Raw genomic sequence first — 13,145 nt, forward strand, 5'->3', positions numbered from 1 at the left:
GTGGAAAGACACTGTTTTTGGAGTGGGGAGGATCTCATTTCAGGGCAGGATTTGAGGAAGTCATATCCCTGCTGGAGAGCCACATTCAGAGTCTGATCCAGTCCCGGAAAGTATCCTGTCACAAGTGGGGCACTTTTGGGGTTCTTCTGTGGGAGGTTCTGGGTTTGAGGGGATGAGGAAGTGGCTCTGGTTATTTGCTTCTGTACCAGGTCGGGAGGGTAGTTGCGGGATACAAAAGCTGTTTTCGGGTTGTTGGTCTAATGGTTCAGGGATTCAGGACTGGAGATGATTTGTTTGCCACGAAGGCCTAAGCTGTAGGGAAGGGACCGTTTGATATGGAATGGGTGGCAGCTGTCATAATGGAGGTACTGTTGCTTGTTGGTGGGTTTGATGTGGACAGATGTGTGAAGCTGGCCATTGGACAGATGGAAGTCAACGTCGAGGAAAGTGGCATGGGATTTGGAGTAGGACCAGGTGAATCTGATGGAACCAAAGGAGTTGAGGTTGGAGAGGAAATTCTGGAGTTGTTCTTCACCGTGAGACCAGATCATGAAGCTATCATCAATAAATCTGTACCAAACTTTGGGTTGCTATAAGCCATCTTTTATATATTAAAGGAAGAAGATCACTATTCCTAAAAGTGTTATGTTCTTGCAGTAAAATTATATCGTAACTTCACCCACAACAGGCTATGGGCCCAGATTTGAACACTTCAGGTTCTGAGAATTATAGTATTTGTTCATCAGACTATTTTTTCATTTACTAGGATATTTGAGAGACTGCAAAACTTTTGGAATGGCAGACACAGCGCTCCAGTTGAGCGATGATAGTAGTCGTACAAACATTCACAAATTGTCAAGTGAAGATCAATGGGGAACATGGATATGACAGATTCAACTTTGTTTAAAGAAACATTCTCTTTATTCGATTATAGATGGTGCACATCAGTGTCCATCATTAGTGGAAGAAGATGAACCATCCGATGTGTATCAGCACTGGCAACGGGACAATGCTTGGGCAGCTTGTATCATTGGAACAGTGCTTGATGAGAAACCTGCTATTCATGTAACAAAGAAGATTCAAAAGAAATTTGAGATACCCTTATGTCAGTATATGAACTTTCTTCATTGCAGTGACTATATACGTTGTTCGATTGTTTCTTTGAAACATCAAAAGATGATGCCACGTCTATAACAAAACACGTGTCGCTACTTGCGAACATTTTCCATTACTTGTGCGTGAACTGAACAAAATTAATCCAAATGCAACTTTGCCCTTTCATTGCTCCACCATCGTATTTTCAAAACGTTAGGACCCGAATATCAGTTTTACAGGTTGGCCGGGTATCATGTTCCTAAATCTGAGCAGACGACAAAGCTTCTTATTGAGAATTTGCGTTCGATTGAGAATTAGTTTGGCTCAACATACTGCTGTTAAGAAATGCCCATTTGTTCATTGACAATGCAAGTACCATTAAATTATTGAAAAACACAGTGTTCCACAAATGCTCTAAGCACATCAAAGTACAGTGCTATTTTGTGCGGGAACTCAATCAAAACGGGGATATCAGTGTAGAATACGGTCTGAAAATCAACTTGGTGACATGTCTACAAAGCCTTTAAAATCAAACAAATTTAAAGCAATGTGTACCAAGATATGACTTCATAACTAATGTGTTTTGAGTTCTTGTTTTTTATTTAAAAGTTGTTCAGTGCACCACAGTTTGATTTAGGGGGAAGTGTTAAAGTAAATAAATCATAACAGTGTGTTTCCTGTCTACGCCTTTCCTTTCCTATGGTGGTGCTTGGTTTTGTGTTGTGTGTATTTCTTTGCTCCTAAGAGTTTCTTTTCCATTATTTTACTCTACGGATTTTTGTTGTTGCTATAAGTTATCTTTTAGATATTAGAGGAAGAAGATCTCTATTCCTAAAAGTGTTGTGTTCTTGCTATGAAATTATATCCTAAGTTCACCCACAACAGATCATTCCTGTCATGGCCCTGATTATTGACTTTTCCTCCTGGGACACACTGTATAACACAAAATGTTGTGAAACACACATACAATACACAAGACACAATCTACACAAGTATCTCTATGTAGGTATCTTTTTCTATAGGTATCTCTGATAATACAGCTACTACAGAGTTTCAAAATGTAAGTTCAGCTACCGTGGGAGTTATGTTTGGGTCTGTGTGGTTTCATGTGTGTGGTTGTGTGGTCTTTTACTAGAATAAAGGAGCAAGAGCTTGAAAGCTAGTTGAATTGTTTTCTGTTGTGTGTTTCTGTGCACCATACATTATCACAAGTGAGTAGTTGCCTTTCCCTCATTTTATGTAACTTCAACTTATTGTTTCACATATACTCCACCCACTATGGAATCCTTTTTCTATCAGAATTTTTTTTTTTTCAGATTTGCAAGGAAATTATTCTGTCTGAGACTAGGGAGGTTTTTAGGTGGTCCTTCCGTTTGTTTGATACTGCAATGCCGAGAGAATTTTTTTTAAAAAAACTTTTCTTTTTCTATGTGAAAGAGAGAAGATCCAAGAACTATGCTTGCTGCCAACTCAGTACCATGCAATGAAAAATGACGGGAATAACTTGATTGGAAACTGTCTGTCTACGGTAATTAGGAAAAAGGAAGACGGTAATTTAGAAGTGTGAAAGCATCTGAACACTGGTACAGAGTTGAAAGGTTTTGATGAAGTTGGTCACACAGATTAAGACAAAAACAGTTACAAAATAATAAGTCACAACAAACAATTCCTTAAAAATACAAGCAGTCTCAATTCTTTTTGTACTGACATAATGTCAGCCATACTAATGTGTGTACATCTTGTACTAATGTTATGTGTATATGCTTTCCAAGGTGACTGGAAACCAAAAGTACCAATGAATAATTGAATTCTTTGTGATTTTCGGAAGGTCATACCAAGAGTCTTTCATTTAGCATTTCCCACTTCAATGGTTCATCAGTTAATAGTGGCAGATAGCAGAGAGAGTATAATCATGACAATATTTTCATTAGTGAGAACATTGTGCGCCATGTTACAGGAAGAGTAGGAAAACCTGTCCCCAGTATGAAACATTGACCCATATCTTGGACAGTTTATGGATTTGTCCAAGTAGAAAATGTACCCTTCAAATGTCATTTTAACTTCAAGAAAGTGAAATGGAAGGTATTCAGAGAAGAATTGGATCTCATAGTTGAAAACATAGAGGCAGACCAAAAAAACTACAAAGAATTTGTCAGACTTGTAAAGAAAATACCAAGGAGGCATATTCCACATGGATGTAGGATCTTAATTTATATCTGATCTTGACTCAGGCTCTCAAGACATCGTGAATGGCTGTCGTAGCAAGTACAATGCAGACCCTTTCTCAGCAGATACGATTGAAGCAGGCGAACAACTACTCCAAAACATAGCTGAGAAAAGAAGGAAAAGATGGGCTAAATTACTGCCTGATCTGGACATGAAACAGAATGACTTAAGAGTGTGGAAACTGATAAAAAAATCATAGCATTGATCCTACAGGATCACCATAGAGCACAAACATCAGTCCAAACCAGATGGCTCATCAACTGCTATGGAATGAAAAGACAACAAAGGGGGCGACTAGATTGAATCTCAAGTAAAGCATAGAAGGAGAGAGTGAATCTCTAGAAAAACCCATTTTTCACCTGAAGACCTGACAAGCATTGTGAGAACTGAAAGAAAATAAAGCAGCATGCTCTGATAACATATGAACTGAACAAATAAAACAGTTTGGTCCAAAAACCAATGATTGTTTTATGAGGATGATGAACAGGTGTTTGGAAACATTTCAGACTCCCAGACTGTGGAGGAAAAAGTAATAGCTTTACTAAAGCCTGGCAAAGAGCCAACTGAACCAAAAAAATTCCATCCTGTTTCCATAACCTTCCACCTAAATAATCTATTTGAAAAATAAGCTATTTGAAACAACGATTCTCTCAAGAATACCAACCAAAATCGACACAAAGCTTATCCTTGAACAAGCTGGTTTCAGACAAGGAAAATCATGTTGTAGTTAAATACTAATTCTGACTCAACACATTGAAGACAGTTTTGAAAAAGAATTAATGACTGCTGCTGTCTTTGTTGACCTCTTCACTGTGTACAATACAGTAAACAACCAACGACCCCTCACGAAAGTGTGTGAAGTAACTCAGGACATCTGACTGACTTACATGTTAAGAGATATGCTGCAAATCAAAGAGTCTATGTAACCCTCCAAGGAAAAAATAGTAGATTGAGATACCAAAAGAATGGAATATCACAAGGGAGCATTCTTTACCCTATACTGTACAATATTTATGGTACACAAATGACCAGCATACCAGTCGGAAATAAAAAGATTCGTGTATGCAGGTGACACCACCACCACAGTTCAAGGAAGAACATTTTAAGAGGTTGAAAGAAAACTGACGCAGACTTTTGAAACCTTCAGAACTACTGTGAGGAAAATCAACTGTAATCTAATACTGGAAAACCTCAGGTATGTGCATTTCACCTGCATTAGAATGTCACAAGACAGCTGGAAATATAATGGGGAGGGATTACATTAAACCATTGCACCAACCCAAAATACATGGGAGTCAGGCTAGACCGTATGCTGCCCTTTAAAAAATGCGGCACTGAGCTTAAGGGAAAAATATGTGCAGGAACCAATATTATACGTAAACTAACAGGATCAAGATGGGGAGAGCAGCCTGAAGCTCTTAGATCATCAGCAATGGACCTCGGTTTTGCAGCTGGAGAATATGCAGCACCAGGATGGGACGTGTCTTGACATTCCAAACAAATAGACACTCGCTTTGAACAAAACTGTAAGGATTGTCACCAGATGTCTGAGGCCTACACCTGCCCACAAAATTTACCCACTTGCACCTGTAACACCACCACATATCAGCTGCAAAGTAGCCAGCGAAATAAAGAAGAAAAATCAACAAATTGACGCATAATACTTCAAGTATAACCACAAGACAGTTCCAGCTCATCTTCTACTCGACATCTACATACATAGTCTGCAAGCTGCACAGTAGTGGGTATGTTGTACCACTGATTGTCGTTTCTCTTCCTGTTCCACTCGGAAATAGAGCGAGGGAAAAATGAGTGTCTAGATGCCTCTGTATGAGCCCTAATTTATCATATCTTCGTGGTCCTTAGATGAAATGTATGTTGGTGACTGTAGGATCATTCTGCAGTCAGCTTCAGATTTTCTCAATAGCACCTTACCTCCAGGGATTTTCATTTGAGTTCTGAAGCATCTCTGTAATACTTGCATATTGATCAAATCTACCACCAACAAACCTTGGAGCCGACTTCTGAACTGTGTTGTCTTCCTTCAGTTGAGCTATTAGGGACCCCAAACACTTAAGCAGTACTCATGACTGGTCGCGCTAGTGGTTTATATGCAGTCTCATTTATAGGTGAACCACACTTTCCTAAGACTATTCCAATAAGCTGAAGTCAGCCATTCGCCTTCCCCATTACAATCCTTATATGCTCATTCCACTTCATAGTGCTTTGCATTGTTACGCCAATATATTTAATCGACTTGACTATCTCAAGTAATACACTACTAATGCTATATTTGAACATTATTTGAGATTGTTGTTTTTTACTCATCTGCAGTAACTTACATTTTCCTACAGTCAGAGCTAGCTGACATTTATCACAACTAGCAATTTTGTCTAGGTCATCTTGTCCCTTCAACAGTCACTCAACAGTGACACCTTACCATATACCATAGCATCATCAACAAACAGCCACAGTTACTGCTCACAATGTCCATCAGATCATTCATGTACCTTAAGTCAAGGAAGAGTTTTACCCAACAGACAGTGCCTCCTCCTGTCTCCAGAAGGCTGACCTGAGACCCTTGGCATACCTTTGTGGTTGGACACTGCTCAATACAAACTGCACCCCAAAGAGGAAATCACACTAGGGCAACACCTGCAGTATAGTTGATAGAGGGCACTGAGTAGACTAAGGACAGGAGTCCCAAAATATAAAGTAAACATCATTAAGTGGAGCTGCTCTGAAGATGATCAGTGTGAATGTGGAGAAACACAAGTATTTAAATATTTGCTCATGTACTCCAAGGATGGAGTTTGCTTGCACAGTTGAAGACCTGTTTTCATGCAATGACAAGGCTATTAGAGCTGTAGAGTTTTGTATGAAGATAGTTTAGATGTTCATGCACAGAAATGGAAAGATAAGTAAATTCAACAATTGATTAGGTTTCATCTCTTAATCAGTTGTAAGACACTGGACTCTCATGTTGGAGGACGGTGGTTCCTTGTGTAGCCATCCATATTTAGGTTTTGTGTGGTTTACACAAATTGCTTAATTCACATGCAAGAGTCACTCAAAAAATAATGTATCCTATTTTTTCTGCTTAAATAAAGTTGTTAAGTGCAACACTGGAATTTAGTACTATTCTGCAAAGCTTCTTCTCTAATCTTCTGCAGGAGTAACTTCCTGTGTCAGCTGATGCCAGCACTGCAGTCACTTGCAAAATGGCCAACTTTAAAGTTTGTATGCATGACGTTCTGAGATGAATTCTTGAATGCAAAATGTGAAACGGCCATTTGAATTCATAAAAGACTGGAAAATATGAATGGTGATGCAACAGAGGTTATCAGCATTGTTAGACGATGGGTTCATCACTGTAACAAAGCTGAAGGGCAAGCACCATTGGCTGGCTAAATGCGGAGCAGCAGGTTAGTGACTACATTGACTCCATACAACATTCAATGAAGTCTTGCCTCCTCCCTCATACAGCACTGACCCGGCACCATCCATTGTCCATCTGCTCAAGCTGCTCAGAGAAGCTCAATGTGGCACACACACTGAAGATGAGGAGGGCATGAAGATGTCATATGTGTAAATGGCTTCAGAAGCAGGACCATGCATTTTACCCCACTTGGATACATGCACTTATTAAAAGATGGACCAAAACTGTGAAACTGGACAGAGATTATACTGAAAAATCATAAATTAGTTTTATGTAAACTGAAGGTGGAGGGAGAAGAAAAGGAAGGAACTAATGATATCAGCTGCATTAGGACTTTACACAACTCAGCAGCAACAAGTGAAAATGTGTGCCAGACCAGGGCTCAAACCTAGCATCTCCTGCTTATGAGGCAGTTGCGATAACTGTTCCACCAGGCAGTTGCGATAACTGTTCCACCAGGCAGTTGCGATAACTGTTCCACCACCCGAACACATTGTTTATCACAAATGCACAAACTATCTCAGCACATTGCCCAGCTGACTCACAGTTCCATCTAATGCCCCCCGTCTGCAATCACTGCTAATGTTCTATGTGCTCACTAATTTTAGATTCCCGCTGGAGGTCAAATGTAAAAGTGCACCCACACTGAAGGTTGTGGATTTGTTGCCCATCAAGGTGAATCAGTTATATGAATGCTGTCTTGTTCTTTCAGATATATCCAAAAGAACAGACCACGCATAATCTACAGCTGTGATACATATTACGTAAATTGATCGTGGCAGGGGGAGAAAGAAAAGGAAAGGGGAGGAACTAATGGTAGTAGCTGCTTCAGGACCTTATGCAGAATCAGCGACGATGAGTGAAAATGTGTGCCGGACCAGGACTTGAATCTGGGATCTCCTGCATGATAGGTAGTTGCATTAACCAATGTGCCACCCAGACAATGTTTATTGCAAATGCACGGACTATCTCAGCACAGTCCCCAGCTGAGCCACACTCCCACCTAGCGCCACCTATCCGCAATCTCCGTCGATGTCCTCCAGGCTGATATATTTTAGATTCCCACTGGAGATCAAACATAAGTGTGCCTCCGCACTGAAGATTGTGGAAATCAGGTAAATTAGTTATTTGAATGTGTGGTGTCTGTTCTTTTGGACGTGTCTGAAAATACAGTCACCATCCATTCATATCATAAATTAACCATCAATGTTGTGGTTTTCGACCTGTGTAACTGCATGTAGAATTCTTGACAAATTAAAAAGGAGTGTTCAAATGAAAAGATACGAAATGTGAACAACCGAACTGCTTGAATTTTGCATATGCCACTTTGGGATAATGTACTGAGACACCTAGGCAATGAAAACATGTGTTGACATTTCCTCCTAAAAAATTCAAATTTGTGCCCTCAGCAGGCAATGCACTACTCACTGTCTTTTTTTAATGTCCAATGTCTGATACTCATTGAATTCCTCCATGGCATTTACTCCATAGCCTAAGCAAGTCCCATCAAGAGCAGACAGCCTGGGCTGCTCACAGAGGGAGGGAGTCTGTTCCACAGTAATGTGCATCCAAATGTCTCCAAGGTCACACAAAGTGTAATAGTGAACTTCAAGTGGGAGCAACTTGAGCATCTGCCGTACATCCTGGACATGTTGCCCTGTGTCTTTCATGTGTGAGGTCTGCTCAAAAAAAAAAAAAAAAAAAATAGCTAAGGGAAGTGCTTCAACTTAAATGACAAATTGAAGGACACAGTGGAGGACTGGCTCCCATCACAGACACTGGAAGTCTGGGAACAGGGAATCCTTAGTCTCATGAAACAGTGGGATATTTGTGCTGAGGCCTCTAGTGATTACTTTTGAATAAAGCTTTCAGTTATGTCCACTGTGCTTTTTCTTTTGAGCACCCCTCATAGGAAGCATTACTATCTGACCGACCCTTGTAGCTGAGTGATTGCCTTGGAAAGGACACTGGCAAGTGTGATCCATTTGGTTCCCACTCTGAGCTTGTGCTCAGTCTAAATATCTCATCAACAATCTTTGTCACGTCATATGTGAAATCAGTCTAAAGATTGTTTGATTTAGGGCCTACTGAATGACTTGCTGATACAAGCAACAACTTAACACACATGAATCGACAGTTCTGTTTGCTGTGTGTATGAATAGTTATTAAAAATTAACCTGGCTATATTATTGCATGCCTTTCCACAATGAGAAACACTGAAAACTGGTCCCCTGTATTTGTTGAACAAAATATGATTTTTTAAAAAGGAAAAAATGTAAGAGCCACATACATCTGCTTTTTCGTAATATCATTAACCTCAGATCAAACAGTATTGCTATTTGTAAACTTATGTATGTATGAAGGTGACTTTAAACATGTTTTGAAATAGTAATGCCAATTATCACTTGTTTGATAACTCAAACTTCTTATCTTTCCAAACTACTTTTCTTTCAGTTGTTATGTGTTGCTGGAGACTCAGTGTCCCAATAGGTGCTTTCTGTCACTACAGTGAAATGACTAACTCTACATTGAAGGTAGATACAGAAATGTGTGTGTATTTTCAATTCCTCAAGAAATCTTGAGAACTGGATACTCTGTTAACAGATGTGCTGTCATGAGACAACAATGTTCTTTATATGGCTGCTATTGACTGTTTCTCCTACAGTGTCTTGAAAGAAAAGTGTAGTTCTTCTTACCTATCTTTGATTACTACGCTAACTTCATTAAATGTGACAAAGTTTGCTTTTTACTGTGAAGAAACATAATTCATTCTCATATATCTTGTCCTCTTTATGGTGTTGTTAGATAAGATCAGTTGATATGGTTCATAATTTATCTCAGGGTAATTTGATGGAAAAATATTTTGTCATCAGTTACAATGTCAATGCTGAAGAATCTGCCAGTAAAACCCCAAATGTCAAGCGTTCTGTTCAAAGGTGAGATGTATTATAACCAGCAAAAGAAAAATTTGTAACATGAATTCTCTTCTGTAAAATCAGAGAAATAGCTTTGACACGATTTCTGGTCCAGCCCCAGGATGGTGAATGTGCTAATTACTAGAACACACAAGTGAACAAGCATGTGTGTGCATATGCTGTTTGGTTCAATTTTTTAAAGATCTTATAACACACAGTTTCAAACATTTCCAATATAAATTAGGATTGGCTGCTACTCACTGTGTAGAGGAGGCATCGAACAGTAGACAAGCAAATTTAAAAGTTGACTACTGGATCAAATTCTTGTCATGTCTTCACCCAGATCAAACTGTCAGCTGCATACAACATTTCCACAGTCCACCTGGCTGCCATCATCAAGTAAGGAAAGATAAGCTGCTCTCACCAATAACTGATTCAGACTATGAATGACGGAACCTTTATATACAGCAAAAATACAAAATTGTACGCACACAAGTGCTCAATCGTTGCTGCTGCCCCCTGGCACAAGAAGAGTTGCAGCACCTCTAGTGGTGGATACTGGTGAAAAACAATATATCGTTAAAAATTATTATTCAAGCAGTTGTTTCTTTATATCTGATAAAACAGGATTACAAGTTTTACTAGTGGGTATCCATTATCACGGTTAATGATATTACCTGTTAGTCTGATTCCAACAGATTCTCTTAAAACACAATCGTGTATGTTGAAATGGTGGATTACAACTGGTAGCATGTGGATACCTATCAGTATGTGTCGGTTTCATATAAACTCTGTGTCCAAGACTTCCATCATCTTTTTTATAAATCAGTTCATCCAAAAAAGGGTAACTTCCCTCCTTTTCAGTCTCCATTGTGAATCTGATGCTAGGATGAAGACAATTAAAATGGGCCAATAGCTGGTTCAAAGAATCTATTTCATGTGGCCGAACAGGAAACATATTGTCAACAAACGTAAAGAAACAATAGGCTTCAAAAAAGATGTTTTCAGACCCATATTCTCAAAGTCCTCCATAAAAAGATTAGTGAGTATAAAGGATAAACTCCCCATAGCCATATCGTCAGTCTATTCAAAATATTTGTCATTGAATAAAAATTAGGTGGCTGTCAGCACATGATGGCAGACTTTTGTCATTTCCACATCTAGTTTTTCATTAATTAAAATCAGTGACTCTTCAAGAGGTACCCAAATTAAAAAAGGAAAGAGACACTACATCAGAATTGACAAATAAATCGGAGGGACCAAGACTAAGCAGCCTTAAACCCCAAATGAAATCCATGGAATTGGAAATAGGTGTCCTTATTTTACCCACATGAGGGCTGAGGACCGATGCTAAGTGTTTGGCCAAGTTGTAAGTCGCTGTACCCAAATTAATAACAGTCAGGTGTAATAGGACCTCACCTTTATGGACTTTTGGCAGTCCGTATAATGCGGGTGGAACAGCTGTACCAGGACAAAGTTTTTTTTTAATAATGTATTCAGTTCATGAGCTCTTCTTCAGAAGTAAAGTCATCATCCCTCTTATGCGATCCTTGTGTGATCCTTATGTAATTTATGGTACGATGGATCCTTAAGTAGATCGTACATCTTATTCACATAATTGTCCTGGAGATTAGAATGGTAGTATTACCTTTGTGTGCTGGTAAAATTAATAATTAAGAGTCCTCTCTAATAGACTAAATAGCTGCCCGTAAAGCTGAGGAAATGTTACTCTGTGGAGGCTGAGCCTGACACAAGAGGTGAGAAATGTTTTGTCTTATCTCTTTCGTCCATTCTTCCAGAAGATATGACACTGCTTGCTTAATGGAAGAAATGAATTCCATGGTGGAAATACTGCTAGGTCTGGGTGCAAAATTTAAACCTTTTCCCAATACTGGAACTGTGATATTATACAGTTCTTCACTTGTCAGATTTATCACAGTCCATCGACAAGTATCATTTCCCAGTATCAATTTTAGTAATACTGAAACCGTGACATCATCCAGTTCTTTGCTTGTTATATTTATCACAGTCTGTTGACAAGTATTGTCTCCCGATATCAATTTTAGTAATTTGGGTGCACCAACTTACAACTTTGCAAAATATTTAGCATCGGTCCTCAGCCCCCTCATGTGGGTAAATGTGAACACCATATTTCCAATTCCATGGATTTTATTCAGTATTTAAAGTCTCGTCATCTTGATTCCTCTGATTTACTTGTTAGTTTTGATGCGGTGTCTCTTTCTTGTCAGGTCCCTCTTGAAGAGTCATTGATTTTAATTAATAAGAAACTAGATGTGGAAATGATGCTTTGCTGTCGTATACTGATGTCCACCTATTTTTTATTCAATGATAAATATTCTGAACAGATTGACGGCGTGGGTATGGGGAGTTCTTTATCCCCATAGTCACTAACATTTTTATGGAGGACTTTGAGGATGTGGCCCTGAAAACTTCTTTTCTGAAGGCTGCTTGTTTTTTGAGGTATGTTGACAATATGTTTCTTGTCTGGCCACATGGAATAGATTGTACTAATTTATAAAAAAAATGATAACTTTTGGACGCAGAGTTAATTGGAAACCAACACATACTGATAGGTATCTACATGCTACCAGCTGTCATCCACCATTTCAACGTACAGGAGTCCTTCAGGCCTTGGTCAAAAGAGCATATGCATCTCGGATGCTGAGAATTTACCACAAGAGCTGCAACATCTTAAGGGCATGTTTTATCATAACAGCTATGTGGTCAGACAGATTTTAGCTGAAGGCACTTTTAGTTCTGTGGCTTTCCTTCAACATTCTGGGAGCATGTCTGCCAAGATAGGCAGGGTTTGAAGCAACATGAAATCACACGTGTATTCCATCTGCCAGCTAAGAGTAGAGCACTTCTTGGCTCTGTTATCGATGATTCAGGTTTGAGGAAGCTTGGCATTTACAAAATACCATGTGTGAGTGGTAAAATATACAATGACCAAACTATTAGTACTGTCAATGACAGATGTGTTGCATCATCACCATAAGCTATTATTACAACCTGACAAATCTGCAGTGACTGAGCACTGTCTTACAGATGGACATAGGATGCTATACAATGAGACACAAGTGGTAGCAAACACTGCATGTTACTAGGATTGTGTTTTAAAAGAATATGTTGGAATTATTAACAGATAATATCATTGTCCATAACAATGGATACCTGTTAAGTAAAACTTGGAATCCTGTGTTATTAGATACGGAGAAACAACTGCATTTGAATCAGCCAGCTATGAGTAATGATTTTTAACGATCCTTAACAATATTCACCACTGGAGGCACTGCAACTCTTCATGCACGAAGGGGCAGCAGCAACAATTGAGCGTTTGTGCATTGCCTTACAGGTGGACCATGGAAATGTTGTGTGCAGATGACAGTTCGATCCAGCTGAAGACCCAACAAGAATTTGATCTGTTAATATGCTGTGGGAAAGTCTAC

At 39.1% G+C, this 13,145-nt stretch overlaps 1 protein-coding gene across 1 annotated transcript in view; it reads left to right on the forward strand.

The window, feature by feature from the left end:
• Window positions 1-13,145, forward strand: part of LOC124605582 — a 130,617-nt gene that overhangs the window by 82,651 nt on the left and 34,821 nt on the right. The window lies entirely within an intron of this gene.

The sequence above is a fragment of the Schistocerca americana genome, chromosome 3 (assembly GCF_021461395.2).
Source record: "Schistocerca americana isolate TAMUIC-IGC-003095 chromosome 3, iqSchAmer2.1, whole genome shotgun sequence".
NCBI lineage: Eukaryota > Metazoa > Arthropoda > Insecta > Orthoptera > Acrididae > Schistocerca > Schistocerca americana.